This window comes from Cibotium barometz, chromosome 23, assembly GCF_041138505.1.
Source record: "Cibotium barometz isolate CiBa-2024 chromosome 23, ASM4113850v1, whole genome shotgun sequence".
In the NCBI taxonomy this organism is placed as follows: Eukaryota; Viridiplantae; Streptophyta; class Polypodiopsida; order Cyatheales; family Cibotiaceae; genus Cibotium; species Cibotium barometz.
The window spans coordinates 34295744-34309501 of NC_141068.1; the positions used below are offsets into that span (position 1 = coordinate 34295744).

General features: G+C 39.1%; 1 pseudogene across 1 annotated transcript; it reads left to right on the plus strand.

Moving 5' to 3' along the window:
• Nucleotides 1–10385: 10385 nt before the first annotated feature.
• Nucleotides 10386–12527, plus strand: LOC147625871 (arginase 2, chloroplastic/mitochondrial pseudogene; annotated as a pseudogene). Its single transcript, XR_015268792.1, has 3 exons — nucleotides 10386–10595; nucleotides 12152–12335; nucleotides 12451–12527. The product of XR_015268792.1 is annotated as an arginase 2, chloroplastic/mitochondrial pseudogene (transcript).
• Nucleotides 12528–13758: the final 1231 nt, after the last annotated feature.

Below are 13758 nucleotides of genomic sequence, written 5' to 3' on the forward strand. Positions count from 1 at the left end.
ATACCAATATCGTGGGCCGATGCATATTTTCCCACACCTACGTAGCATCACTACTACAGAAACACCGATTATCGTCGTTCTTTTCATCAAAAAATACAAAGAAGATGATTTTCTTTTGACCAAAAAAATGATGGTATGTGACGGCATAACCGACGGTATCTTCGACGGTATAATTGATGGTATAATTGATGCACAATACCATCGAACATACCATTGACAATACCAAATATGATACCATCAAATATACCATCTCTGCTACCATCTAATATACCGTTGATTGTGTTGCCATATATATATAGGCAGTGATGTGTGTGAACACACTTAGGACCGTCGGGGCACTTTTTCCCTCTTTAGGAGGTTTTTTCCCCCGGCTTGTATATACGCCCATCCTTCTAGGGCTAACTGATCTTTTGTACATTGACACAATCTAATACACTTTGTGTTGTGTGCATTCTTGCTTCTTCTTCTCCAAGCTTTGTGTGCTTTCCTGCAACCCTAATTCCAACAATTGGTATCAGAGCAGGCATCGGCTCCCAGGGCTACGCCGCCAGCACCCTCCGACTCACGTTCTTCGATTGAGGTGAGTTTTCATGAGCGCTTGCAGGTCCCTATACTCTGCGTCTGAGGTCGTTTCAGGCTCCGTTTTTGCATTTCAAGTTCTGCACAGGTGTTTTCGTCATTTTCTGCAGAAATTTCGACAGTGCAGTTTTCTGCAAAACAGGCATACGTGTTCTATTGTGGACCGTGCTACATAGCACAAGTTGTCTTTTGTTCAGTCTTTGCTTCATTACAGGTAGCTTTTGTATCAGTTTCAGTCAGTGGCCATGGCTGATAACAGCAATGATGTATTTCACATGTTGTCTGCTGAAGACAAACTGGATGGAGACAGCAACTACCCACTTTGGGCATACATGATGCAGCATGTTTTGGTTGCAAAAGGAGTGTGGAACATTGTGCAGGGTACGGATGTACGTCCAGGTTCTGTGGATGTAGGATCTGTTGAGGATGTTGCAGGTTCTAGCAGCTCTACTGTTGCTGCTGTTTTACCCACTACTGAACAAGCTCGTTTGGGATAGTAAAGATGCACAGGCTCATGCCTTGATTACACTTTCTGTCAAACGTAACATCACCCCACATATTCGTTCAGCTAAAACAGCAAAACAGGCTTGGGATATTCTAGCTGGTTTGTATGCAGGTCGTAACGAGGCAAAAATCGCTTACCTGCGTAAAGAGCTAGAATTGAAGATTATGCAAGAAGATGATGACATGAATGTTTTTCTTACTGAGATTAAAGATCTCAAAGAACAGTTGATTTCTGCAGGTGAGATTATTCCTGATCATTCTCTTGTGCAGACTGTTCTTGATGCTTTACCTGAGACATATCAGACTTTTGCTTCCACGTGGAGACTTCTTAATGAGGACAGACCTGATGCTGTCAAGTATGATACTTTAGTCAACAAACTCTTGCAAGAAGCGCAGTCCACGCAAAACAGGGCCAGGCAGCGTGCAGTTGATCAAGCATTTATTGCTGCCCAGCAGCAGCAGAGAAGGAGTGGTAAGGCAGCCCCTTCCACTGTTTCTTCTCCTATTAGTAGGTCTGCAACTTCTTCTCCTTCCACAGGTAGCAACAATAAGTCTGAGAAGGCTCTTGATAAAGGCAAGAAAAAGACTAGGTGCAACTATTGTAAGGCAAATGATCATGTCATTAAGAATTGCCCTAAGCTAAAGGCTAAAGAGGCAAAGAAGAAAGAGTCAAATGCAGCCACAATAGCGGATGCTGCAGATTCTGCAAATGTTGTGCAGGATACAGAATGGGCGTTTAGCGTGTATTGCCAGTATGACCCATCTGTACATGATGCATGTTTGGCTGTTTCTGTTGACTCTCATGTTTGGTATTTTGACAGTGGTGCTACAAAGCACATTACCTCGCATCGTGATATGTTCACTTCTCTTGAGGCTGTCCCTAATGGGAATACTGTCACATGTGCCAATAATGCTTCTTACCCAGTGAAGGACATTGGTAAAATTATGCTTACTGCTGCAAATGGCAGCGCTTTCACACTTTCAGATGCTTTGTATGTGCCAGGGATAAAGAAGAATCTATTGTCTGTCTCTGCGCTTGCTAGACTTGGACTTGTAGTCAAATTTGTGGATGACAGATGTACTGTTCATGATTTGACTTCTGGTGATACGATTATTGTATCTGGCACCTTGTTTCGTGGGCCGTATAGGCTCAATTCTTATGACAAGTGTGTAAAAGATTCAGCAAATGCAGTTTCTGATGAAAAGGCAGTTTCAGATGCAAAACTATGGCATGCTCGTTTTGGTCATCTGAACTTTGCTAGTTTGCTGTGTTTGCAGAAATTTGATATGGTTGCTTCATTGCCCCCTCTTGAGGCACCATTGAAACATGTTTGTGAAGGCTGTATTTTGGGCAAAATGCAGCGTTCTGCGTTTCCAAAGGATGGTTCTGTGTGGGCCACTCGCAAATTGCAACTTGTACATAGTGATGTATGTGGGCCTATGCAAACTCCTTTATTTGGTAAACACTTGTACTTCGTGACTTTCATTGATGATTACTCAAGGCATGCATGGGTATATCCATTGAAGGCAAAGTCCGAAGTGTTTTTGTGCTTCAAACAGTTTTTGCTTATGGTTGAAAATGTATCCAATTGTAATGTGGGCACCCTCCGTTCTGATCGAGGGGGGGAGTACATGTCTAAAGAGTTTGATGCATTTCTAGCTAGTCGTGGGATAAAACACCAATGTACAGTGCCGTATACCCCTCAGCAAAATGGTGTTGCTGAGAGGGAAAACAGGTCACTTATGGAGATGGCACGATGTATGGTCAAGAGCCAAGCTTTGCCACATGCGTTTTGGCTTGAGGCTGTCATGTGTGCTGCATATGTACTCAACAGGTGTCCTACTAAGGCCTTGCAGTCTATTACTCCATACGAAGCTTGGCATGGCAGGAAGCCTTCTATTGGTCACTTACGTGTCTTTGGTTGCTTGGCCTATGCTTTAGTGCCTGTGCAACAATGCACAAAATTGGATGATAAGGCTGTCAAATGCATTTTTGTTGGTTACAGTGCTGAGAGCAAGGGTTACAGATTGTATCATCTGTAGTCAAAGCGTATCTTGATTAGTCGAGATGTTGTTTTTGTGGAAGATGCTGTGCAGCCTTTGTTATCATGTACCAAAGAGACAAGTGTGAGCTTACGGGATGTATTTGATACATTGTTGCCTCTGTTTACATATGGGAATTCAAATGTAAGTCCTAATGAGGTAAATATTCAGCCTATGCAGATTTCAAACGACATCATAGATCAGCCTATTTCTGATGCAGATTTACAGGATGTAATTTCTGAGGATAGGGCTGAAAATGAGCAGGCTAGAGGTATGCCTAAATGGCTGGTGCAAACCTTGCGTGATAGTAAAATTGATGCACCTATATCTAGTCGTACTCGTTCAGGTTTTCAGCATGCCTCTTATGCATCAGATTGTTATGCTTTGGCTGTGTCTAGTATGTGTGAAGAGGAAGAACCTCTTTCATTTGATGAGGCACAAAAATCAGAAAATTGGTTGGCTGCAATGCAAACTGAATATGATGCTATAATCAAGAATGGTACATGGTCTTTGTGTGATTTGCCTATTGGTAAAAAGGCCATTGGATGTAAGTGGGTTTTTAAGTTGAAACGAAAGCCAGATGGCAGTGTTGATCGCTATAAGGCTAGACTTGTTGCAAAGGGTTATGCTCAAGAAAAGGGCATTGATTTTGATGAGACCTTTGCTCCCACTTGTCGTATGACTACCATTCGTAGCATTTGTGCATTGGCAGCTCATAATGGTTGGAATGTACATCAGCTGGACATAAAGACTGCGTTCTTGAATGGAGATTTGCATGAGGTGTTGTATGTATCGCAGCCTCGTGGTTTTATTCAAAGAGGGCAAGAAAACAAAGTGTGCAGGTTGAAAAAGGCTTTATATGGTTTAAAGCAAGCTCCACGAGCTTGGTATGAAAAGATATATGCATATTTGACTGCACATGGATTTTAGAATAGTCCAACAGAAAGCACTTTGTATGTTAAACGTGTGGATGGTGTACATCTAATCATTGCTCTCTATGTCGATGACATGCTGCTCACATGACCAAATGAGAGTCATATTGCTGATTTTAAGGCTGGTTTGAATGCCTCTTTTGAGATGTCAGATTTGGGGCATTTGCATCATTATTTGGGGATACAATTTAAGCAGTGTGATGGAGGTATTGCTTTGTGTCAGACAAAGTATATTGAGACATTGTTGCGGAGATTTGGCCTTGAAGACTGCAAGCCTATTGCTACTCCAATGGAGAAAGGTTTGAGGTTGAGTCTTCATGATGCTGGAGATCACTTTGATGTCACACTCTATCAGACAGCTGTTGGTTGCCTCATTTATGTATGTATTACGAGGCCGGACATTCAGTTTGCAGTCTCACAGGTGAGCAGGTTTATGCATAGCCCAGGGTCTCAACATTGGAAGGCAGTTAAACGCATCTTTCGCTACTTGAGTGGCACCATACATCTTGGGTTGTTTTATCCCAAGGGGGGATCATTGCCGCCAGATTTACATGCTTTTTCGGACTCAGATTGGACTGGTTGCTATGACACAAGAGTGTCCACAAGTGGTTTTTGTTTCATGCTCGGTAGCTCATGCATATCTTGGTTGAGCAAGAAGCAACCTAGTGTGGCCACTTCTAGTTGTGAAGCTGAGTACAGGGCAGCTTTCACAGCTACGATTGAGTGTGTGTGGCTCAGACGGCTTATCGCTGACTTGGGTGTTGGACAGGAGTCTGCCACCTCTATCTTCACTGACAGTCAGAGCGCATTGACAGTTGCGAGAAACCCAGTTTTTCATGCTCGCACAAAGCGCATTGAGGTGCATTATCACTATGTCAGGGAGAGACTCTCAGCAGGAGAGATCAGCTTGGCCTATGTGCCAACACAGGACAACCTCGCCGATCTTTTCACAAAGGCGCTTCCTCGTGAGAAGTTCGAAGCTTTCCGCAAAGCTTTGGGCTTGCTCCCCTTTGTGGACTGATCCGGGCATGGCACTCCCCTATACATGAGTGCCAGCTCTCGTTCACACCATCACTCCCAGGGGGAATTTGTTGCCATATATATATAGGCAGTGATGTGTGTGAACACACTTAGGACCGCCGGGGCACTTTTTCCCTCTTTAGGAGGTTTTTTCCCCCGGCTTGTAAATACGCCCATCCTTCTAGGGCTAACTGATCTTTTGTACATTGACACAATCTAATACACTTTGTGTTGTGTGCATTCTTGTTTCTTCTTCTCCAAGCTTTGTGTGCTTTCCTGCAACCCTAATTCCAACAGATTGTACCATTCAAAATACCGTCGCTATCTATATATTCACAATGACTCTTATGTAGATGCCAAGAAGAGAAAAAGTATAATAAGGTCTTCTTCTTTTTTTGGGGCTTTAAGCTTGGAGAGAATAGTTACCCCCCACAATATGTGGACCGATATAGATCTCTTGTTACACAACAACTTCTACTTTATGCTCATAAAGCACCTATGGAAAAATAAATCGCTTCAACTTATGGAGTGCAACATGAGGAGCATGTTACAGATTCAGATGTTGGGGTGAAGGAGACCATGTAGGAGGAGGCTATTGTCACAGATAATGCTGCTAGTTTGCACAAGCCCATCCTCGATGAGATTGTGACCGCTTTAGTTTTTTAGAATCAATAGACCATGCATGAGAAAGTTGTTGCCACATCATCTATTTTTGGCACGTAGGACACTATCCTTGAGGAACCTACTACAATTGAAGCTGTAAATCTTGAACTTAAAGTGCTAGATGAGGAGGCGTCCACCATTTTTGTGTAGGAGAATCTGATGATTTTTGAGAAGGAGACAACTTTTGTTTCTGGAGAGGGTGGTGTCATGGATGATTTGGAGCACAAGGACACCATTCATGTGGAGGATCAGCCTGCGCGGACGAGAATCTTGATGATGATCACATGCACTAAACTTCTAAGGAAGCTTCACATATGGAGCCTCCCACATCATCTACATAGTAGGACATTATTGCATGAGTATTTTAGTCACTCATTCTTGTAAATCTTACTTGTATTTATACAATACCTGGAATTCTATCTCAATCATTCCATTTGGGATGTCTTTACATTGTATGATGCTCGCTCTTCTTTGCATTACCTGTGAACATGTGATTGGAATCAATATTATGAATAAGAAACTACACATGTAAAATTATGTTGACGGTGGAGAACCTCACGATTAAACGACTCTGTACACCAAGTGCCCGTAGGAAGTCTATGCAGGTGAGATGTGAAATATCACGTGTCACTTCGAAAAAGCCCTTCGCGTGCACCACGCGTTCAGGGATCCTCTCCCGATCGAATTGAGCGAGCCTCTTGACCAAATGATAATCTTCTAAAAGGATAGGACCTGCAGATAGAATATGATTTACACAACCTCTGATTAGTAAACATTTGAGCAGGAAAGAGTTTAAATGTAAGGGAGCACAACTTATACAGAAATCAAGGAAATCAACTGTTCATTCAAAACAAGGCAAGCGAGCTTATCCAATCATAAGAACTCAAAAGTTTTGAGAATGTGCTTACCTCTGGCACTGACAGTTAAAGATGAATTGTTGTTCCATACTGGCGCACCCGAATTGGTGGTGAAGAAGGGAGAATTGTACGCGCTCGAAGGACGAAACTGCGCAAGTAGAGAAATCGTCAGGTTCTAAATTCAAATCTTCAACTAGAGGTTAACTTTTTGTCAAATGGTCTTGTTGGGTGGATTTGCTGGCTCATGCACCGCTTCCTATTATCCACTATGCTTCTTTAAAAACCATCCTCGACTACATGGAAGACTATTGAGAGTCGGAGACGTATGTACGCCTCATTCCAGCTTGTCTTTTCAAAATTCGACGAGTCTATGATAGAGAAGTGTAAATATATATCCATATATCTCTCGTTTTTTAAAAGTTTGGCAATCCATCACAGCACGCCATTCTTTGTGAATTCACAAGATCTACATGACCGATGTCTTTTAACATCTTTGAATGTGGTAAAAATGCTTTGATAGTATGCTGATCAGAACTCGGAGGATTGTTTAAAAGGTTTTAAGTCGGATAAGTGCGTGTGCATGAGCTTTATCTTTTCGTAGCTAAACATGATTACGGAGCGGGGTTGCATGTAAGCCATCTTTGTAATTGATCGAATCTATATCATTCTGTAATTGTTCATCCACTTGGGTGCATCCTAAGTTTTGATATATCATTGCTTCTTGCTCAAGATGTCATCTTCATTGAGAATGAATCTTTTATCAACAACAGTGGGCACCTTACATTTTTGGATTGTGCCTTGCATGCGGCTTTAGATAGTTTCTATATTCTTAGCCTTAAGCTCCCCACCATGGTCAGTGAATGTAGGCCCCCCCCCGGGTTGCCATCAATGCCATTAGCATCATGGTCTGCATCTACAAACTTACCAAGGACAAGCGTTGTTAAGATAAAATATGTTCTCGTTTTTCATTGATTAAATTATTTCTTGCAGCTATTCCAATGGATCATGCTACATCTCCTTTGCTAACAACTTGGAAGCTTAGAACCATCACCCGTTTGTTTCCTAAGGCATCATATAGGATACTCCAAGGGGGTGAAGACCTCAATGAGAGCGTGGACAGAATCCAATCATCGACAATGGCATCAACATAATGCTGTGAGCACCAGAATGGGGGGCCAATGGGCTAAATGGATGTTGATGGACATGTAATGTTTTCTTTTTCTTAAGCAACAATCACAACAACAAAGCAATTTTCTATAGCAACGTGGTTTTTGAGGATAAATACAATCTCTTCACCATCGAGAGATCGCGTAATGTTTCTATGATTGCTTCATCAACCCTTTACACATGAACAATTCATGTGTGAAGTCCTCCATCAAATATGAATTTTTGCATTATTCATGAATAATGAGTAGAGTGCATTTTTCCATCTTTATAGAGAGTAAAAGAGATGGCCATGAGACTGGTGGTGCACCATATCAACTTCTCAAATTGCAATATGAGTATGACTACTGACATTCAGGTAATATGTCGATATCTTATCTATTCACAATGCTACTTCGTGACTCTACTGGACTCTTTATTCTCGATGCTCATGACGCCCAGAGAAGGGCTCATGACGCCCAGGGAAGGGCCCATTCCCTTGGATTATAATTCTTTGGGAAAGGAAGCGCACCACCTCCTCGGCCACAATATGTGTGGTTATAATAATTACATTATATATTATTATTATACTTTGTTTTCTTTCATTGACCAAGATATTTTACTTCAACCTAAATTCTTACAACATTCCTCTATTTTGATGCATGTTCTCAAACCCAGGCAACATTTGGAGTCAAGAGAGATGAGCAGGTTGGATGCAAAATTGAAGAATGATGACAACACTATTCATGTCATTATCACAATAGTATGGAGACTGCAATGAGGATAACGTATGAGCTCTTTTGAGCATAGCCTTATTTATGTATTTTTTAGAATTCAATTTCCAAAAGGCACAATTCTTTAGACATCACCAACTCAGTAAATAAAGCACCACCTTTGACATTTGCAGGGAGGATCGAATCTTGATGGACCTTGTCAATGTCTCGTTTCCATAATTTTACTAATTCTATTCTTGTCCTTCTAACATTTTAATAGTTTATATGATTTAAGTTAAATAACAAGTTACGTGTCACTTGAACAAAAGTGGACTATAGAATACATAAATGGATAAAAAACAAGGCCAAACAAGGAAAGAAATGATAAGCAGAATTAATTTGTGACCATTTCTTTGGCCATTATCTTGCAACACTGCATTTTGTTGTGATTATGTTAATGTCTATTTTATCCTCTCATGTTAGACTGCCTACCCACCCTAGTTGTTAACAATGAATGAAAATCAATTCCAAATAGTTCCCTTGTCTCCATTAGAATATCGTCGCACAATTGAGTGAGTATACAACATTGCCTAAGTGAAATGACACTCATTAGGTTTCCATTCTCAGTAACAATAACATCAAGTAACTCATTTGCAAGTCCAAAAGAGTTCACATCCTGATCCAGTGGCACAAGTTGTGTACCAATCTACCTACTATATTTATAATAAAAAGAAAATATACAATTTTGAAAAGCAATCATGTATTTTAGTTGAATTGTGTTGAGGAAAACCTCACACTACACGTTGTTGGATGTTTTCCTATCCTAACCATCATCCAAAAAATGTGGAATGCCTTTAGTTCCACTTGCTTTGTATGTCAACATTGATTTGCAATCTTTTATTGAAAAATATGAAATAGCTCTACGAACACAGTCAATGGCATGCAAAATGTTTATTTTCACTATTCTAGTAGCAATCTTTGGTCTTAAAGACTAGTGTACCTCTATGAAGAGCTTGGCTCTATATGCCTATGTTACATTGGCATCAAGAATAGGCTAGTCCACTGAATTCCATGCTGGGAGATCTTGTCTTTGTAAAGCACCATGTGTTTTACGATTGTTCAGCAGTTGGTAAAAATGGTCATAAAAAATATACCCGAATATTTAGCAAGTTGTATTGTAGATCTACCTTGACATTGCAATTCGCCTATGTCCCCATGTAAGACATCCCAGAATCCTAGAATACACTCTATTAGTTGCCACTCCTCATAGGATGAAGGGTATATGTCTAAACAAGAAAGCAGGCATTATCGATCAATGATAAAGAAAAAAGGTTTTTGTTTGAAATTCCAATAGCCTGGAAAAGATACTTACAATTAGGTCTGTGTTGTGGAAGATAGCTTGGATAATCTCGCAATACAAGTTCTCTATACATGTATGCATGCTGTATCAAAATTTCTTTTATGCATTTTTTCCCTTTCAAGATTCTAAAATATTTTACCCTACGCTTCCAAGATGCCAAAAAAATATTAGCTCACCATGGTTTCTTCCTTCTATTGGGTTGCATTAGCACGCATGATCCTTTTAACACAGCTAACTTCCACAGTGACAATACTGGAAACTTCTATACATGAGATAGAAGAGGTAGGTTGATAAGGCAGACCTACTTTGTACATCTTCACATTTTTAACTTGCAAATTTGGATTTTTGACTCGTCGTGACTATGATTCAAGAGATGGTTATGAAATACCTTACCCTTTCATATTCTTGTACAAGAAATACCTTATGCTTTTACAATATGCTTGCAAAAAGCACCAATGCTTTCATAAAGAGGCTCATGCTAACTTCTATCACGACTATGATTCAAGAGATGGTCATGACATACCTTAGGCTTTCATATTCTTGTACAAGAAATACCTCATGCTTTCATAATATGCGTGCAAAGGACCAATGCTTCCAGGAAGAGGCTCATGCTAACTTCCCTCCCGACTTGTCACATAACCATGGAGGGAAGGATTTGGCAGATCCACGGGTCTTAGCTGATGTTGGGGATTTTCCAATCCAAGAGTTGCAAAATCTTGGGATCGGAGATGAACTCTTAATGAAGACAGTCTCTGACTCTGTGAAGCTGGTCATGGATCAGGTAGACATGAAATTAAAAGACGTTTCAAGTGATGGTTTACTTAACTTTACTTGTCTTTTACTTTATTTATTACCACATGGACTCTTCTCATCTTGAGCTTGTTGTGATTTAACTATTGCTTTGTGGAGGGGTTGTGTTCACAATTAATTGTTAAAATGTGGTTGTGATTTAACTCTTGCTTTGTGGAGGGGTTGTGTTCACAACTAATTGTTAAAATGTGGTTGCATGGGAATTTAGGTTGAGAACTAGATGATGATGCAAGACTTGCATTTAATGTAAGAATAACAAAGCCAACGCAATTTTCCTTGTAAAAGGAAACACCAAATGGCTTGTCTTTTGCCAATTATGAGCATTGCAAATTTTGGTGGAGGTGAGATTGGTAGTCTTCCCTAGATGAGCACTCTAATATAGGAAGCCTCCTATGGGAATTCCTCCAAACACAACCTTTTCAAGCATTTGAGTTCATTGTAGTTACTAAAATAAAGCTGCAACAAATTACCTTTTAGTATAGTGTCTCACACTTTCCATTGGGCAAGATAGTGTGATAGTTAACCACCTATCTCTCGACATGCAAAAAAGTCAAGACATATGGAATTATTGTACTAAGGACCCATGAAATATGCAAAAAATGAAAAAAAAAAGACATTTGGAATTATTGTCATCCTTTCTTACAAAAGGTTAGACAATAGTTAAAGATAAACCATCATAATGCCTAGGGTTTGCGAAAGAATGTTGCCAAGTAACTTACTTAGCACTAATGTACATGACAAAATATTTCTAACATACATTTTGGGCCCATGGGAGCCACTAGAGGTTTTAAATTTGAATAGTTAATGTCTTAATTCTATGATGTTAATTCTCATATTTATTTGTAGCTCAATTTTTAATAGTGATCCCTTTGTCAAAACGTAGACTATACACATATTACAACTTCCTTTAGTCTCATAGGCCTTGAGAATGTGCTATGCCTTGAGATTAAATAAGTTGATTCAACATTAAAGGATTGGCTTACATAGCAAACAATTTTGAGTTAAGTTCATAAAAATATGCTCATATTTTAGATTTTTCAAAGGAGTTCTACATCTAGCCAGTTATCCATAGTTTTTCTATAGAGAGGAAGCCTCAAAGACTTAACAAGAACTAAGAAGTATGGAATCCGCAAGCTTGGTGCTTCTTCCATATTGCATAAAGTATGACCTTTCATGTACTTCTTTACTGCACTAGTAGGGATACTAATGTTTCTTTTACAAACTTTGAGATGTATACAATTTTCTTATTTTCGAACTTGTGCCCAAAAAAGTAAAATTGATATACGATTAAGCATAGTTACACATGTGTGCTATATTCTAGGATGGGTGAGGCATGGATGCCTTAGATTAGGAAACTTCCATGTCCATCCTATTTCCATGGTTCTTAATTCCAACCACATTTTACAATTAGTTGTGAACACAACCTGTCCACAAAGCAATAATTAAATCACAGCCACAAGCATGTAAAAAACCACAACCCTAAAGATTCTCAACTTTTGTTTTATAAATGTTTTCTTTTCTTGACAGTATCCTCTTCGCCCTTTGATTATTGGGGGTGATCACTCCCTCTCCTACCCTATTGTACGAGCAGTTGCAGAGAAGCTTGGGGGCCCAGTTGATATCATCCACTTTGATGCACATCCGGACCTTTATGAATCTTTTGAAGGAAACAAGTTCTCGCATGCATCATCCTTTGCACGCATCATGGAAGGTGGCCATGCTCGTCGTCTTTTGCAGGTTTGCTTTTATATTCTCCTTTCATTTCATTATAATAGTACGTGAGAGAAATTCAAATAATTTTTTGCTCTTTTCTTTGTAATGCAAAGGTTGGAATACGTTCTATAAACAAAGAGGGGAGGGCGCAAGCCGAGAGGTTTGGAGTGGAGCTTTTATATCTTTATAGATATAAATGCACACATTTATATCTTTATAAATGTGTGTGTGTGTGTGTGTGTGTACATATATATACATATGTATGTATGTATGTATGTATGTATGTATGTATGCATGCATGCATGTATGTATGTATGTATGTATATGTATGTGTATATGAATATGAATATATATGTATATGTATATGTATATATATATATATATATATATATACATATATATATATATATGTATATGTATGTGTATATGAATATATATGTATATGTATATGTATATATATATATATATATATATATATATATATATATATATATATAGAGAGAGAGAGAGAGAGAGAGAGAGAGAGAGAGAGAGAGATTTCTCATGTAATGTTTCCAAAAACAAAAAGTTAATAAATTATAAAATTCAATGAAAATCAAACCCAAAATGTTTATATTTCATGCATTTTTTATCGTAGCAAGTACAATTGTATAGCTTGTCGTTGTCACTAAATTTGTGTTTCTACCTCATTTGAACATTCTACAATTGAACTTCATTCATCCCTGCAAATAAATTGACCGTTCATTGAAAGCATCCCTTAGCCATAGCAATATTTAACTTTGGTGCTTTAGTGAATTTAGTTGAATTTTGGATGAGCAAAATGTTGGGCCTTGCAATTTTCAATATTTTTTTATGCTCATATGTCAAAGATCAAGAATTTGGGATGTGGCATCATTATTTGAAAAGCTATTAAAAATGTCTTAAGAAGAAACTCATATCAATACTTAAGAAACCTTAAGTGTTTAGCACAGTGTTTTTATCATATTTGTAAGATCAAACTTAGAATTTGTGAGGCTCGCTCCCACATGAAGACAAGTACATATACATGTTGTGAGTGCACAAGTTGTTATTTGATGATAAATATCACAAATATATATTTCCAAATCGCTTTCTAAGGATATGCTCATTGTACTAGCATTAGGAGATTTTGATTCAAGCAATGTGTAGCTTTTTTAGGAGCATCTTTATTTTTTCTCATCTTTATCCTCGTCAGGGCACTTACTTTAGTTAGCACCTTCTCCCTTTTGGTGATGTTGGCATAGGCAAGGCCTTTTTTTTTTATTTCTGCTACAAGCTTTGTTAAGTGAACCTTGTGATTATAATGCTAATATATATGTGTATGTGTGAGTGTGTGCACGCACGTCGGGGTGTGTGTGTGTGCGCGCGCACGCGCGCGCACGTGCGCGCGCATTTGTATGTAT